Raw genomic sequence first — 1756 nt, forward strand, 5'->3', positions numbered from 1 at the left:
AGCCCAGCATGGGTGCCCACTACTCAGTCTGCAAGAACACCTGAATATATTAACACATGTTCCCCCCAAAAAACAAAGTCTGCAAGCATAATACATACCTTAAACTTGGTCTCTCACCTGGGCAGGTATTCTCATCCCCAGTTACCTTATTATCCGGCAGCAGATGCTCCCTATTCAGTCCTTCTGAAAATCTTAATGCATGGAAAAGTCACCACCTTAACCAACCTAATGAATACCTGAACACCTAGTGCTACCAAATCCAGAACACTAAAATCATTTCACATCTACACGGGTTTCCAAAACCAGCCCACTGGAACATCTAGACAAGTGCCATCTACTCGACCCACCTAAGTACCTGAACACCTGGACAGGTACCATAACCAACACGCCTAAACACTTAAATATCTGGACAGATTGTTTCCCGAACACCCAAATAAGTGTCTCCCACTGCGTCTGCCCAAACACCTTACAGAGGTGAATACTTAAACACCTGAACAGGTATCCCCTCCCACTTGAACATCTGAACACCAACCCCACTTTAATACCTGAACTCCTGTACAAAAGCCACCAATGTAGATCCAATAATTATGTGGATACCTGTTTCTAACCAAGCCCCCCTGAATGCCTAAACACCTAGGCAGGTGACCTGTCCACCATACCAGTCCTACCTCAAGAGGTATACACCTTCGAACTCAACCTCATTTGAATGTGTGAACAGCTAGATGTGTGCCCCAATCCAGCTTCACATGACTATTTAAAACCTGGACATGTCACCCAATCATCTCACCTAACAGTGAGAGTTAGGTGAGACAGTGGCTATGACACATAACCCACATGAAGACTCATATATATATTCCCATCCAGACCCACCTATGTTCCTAGGTGCCTTTAACCCAGTGCCTTCATTGCCCTGAGAAAGGTTCCATTTCCATCACGTCCTACACACTGACTGCTGTCTTTCCTTTCCCTTCCTCTCTCCCCAAACCCCAGCTCTATGAGATGTTCTATTCAGTGATGAAACACCTGCCAGGACCACAGCAACAGGCCTTTAAGGAGCTGCAGGGACTGGAAGACTTCATAGCCAAGAAGGTGGAGCACAACCAGCACACAGTGGATCCCAACTCCCCACGGGACTTGATCGACTCCTTTCTCATCCGCATGCAGGAGGTACTCCCCAGCAGCCAGTGCAGGGAGGTCCAAAGTCCAGCAGTGGGAAATAAGACTGGGGAGATGGAGAAACAACAGAGACCCATCCAAATAAGCCCCATCATAACAATCTTCACAATCCCCACAGTTGTAGTTATCATCGGTGTTCCATCTTCTGAGCCTTTGTCCACGGGCAGGACTTGTGCATGTGAATCACAGTAGCAAGCACTTCTACAGCACTAACATGCACCAGGCACTGCGTTAAGTGCTTTAAGATATTCACCTGTTTCTCACTCACAAAAGCTCTTGAAAGAGGTTCTATCATTTCCCAATTTTACAGATGAGGTAACGGGCTGAGAGAGTGTAAGTGGCTTATTTGAGGTCACACAGTGAGGAAGCCACTGACCTTAGCTGAGACCCTGGTCTCTCTGACACTAAGCCTGGTGCTTTTAGCCACCATGCTGTCTCAACTTTCATACCCTGGTTATCAGATACACCTGTGGAGACAGGTGACCTGGCTTTGCTGTGTGACATTGGAGGAACCCTACCTCCTTCTACATGTCAGTCTCCCATCTGTGAAGAAAGGTGGGAGGGCTTTATGGAGTCTGAA

At 47.1% G+C, this 1756-nt stretch overlaps 1 protein-coding gene across 1 annotated transcript in view; it reads left to right on the top strand.

The window, feature by feature from the left end:
* LOC105820475 (cytochrome P450 2A13-like) overlaps positions 1–1756 on the top strand; it is a 19997-nt gene that overhangs the window by 11227 nt on the left and 7014 nt on the right.

Source organism: Propithecus coquereli, unplaced genomic scaffold (assembly GCF_000956105.1).
Source record: "Propithecus coquereli isolate 6110/MARCELLA unplaced genomic scaffold, Pcoq_1.0 Scaffold53, whole genome shotgun sequence".
Lineage (NCBI taxonomy): Eukaryota > Metazoa > Chordata > Mammalia > Primates > Indriidae > Propithecus > Propithecus coquereli.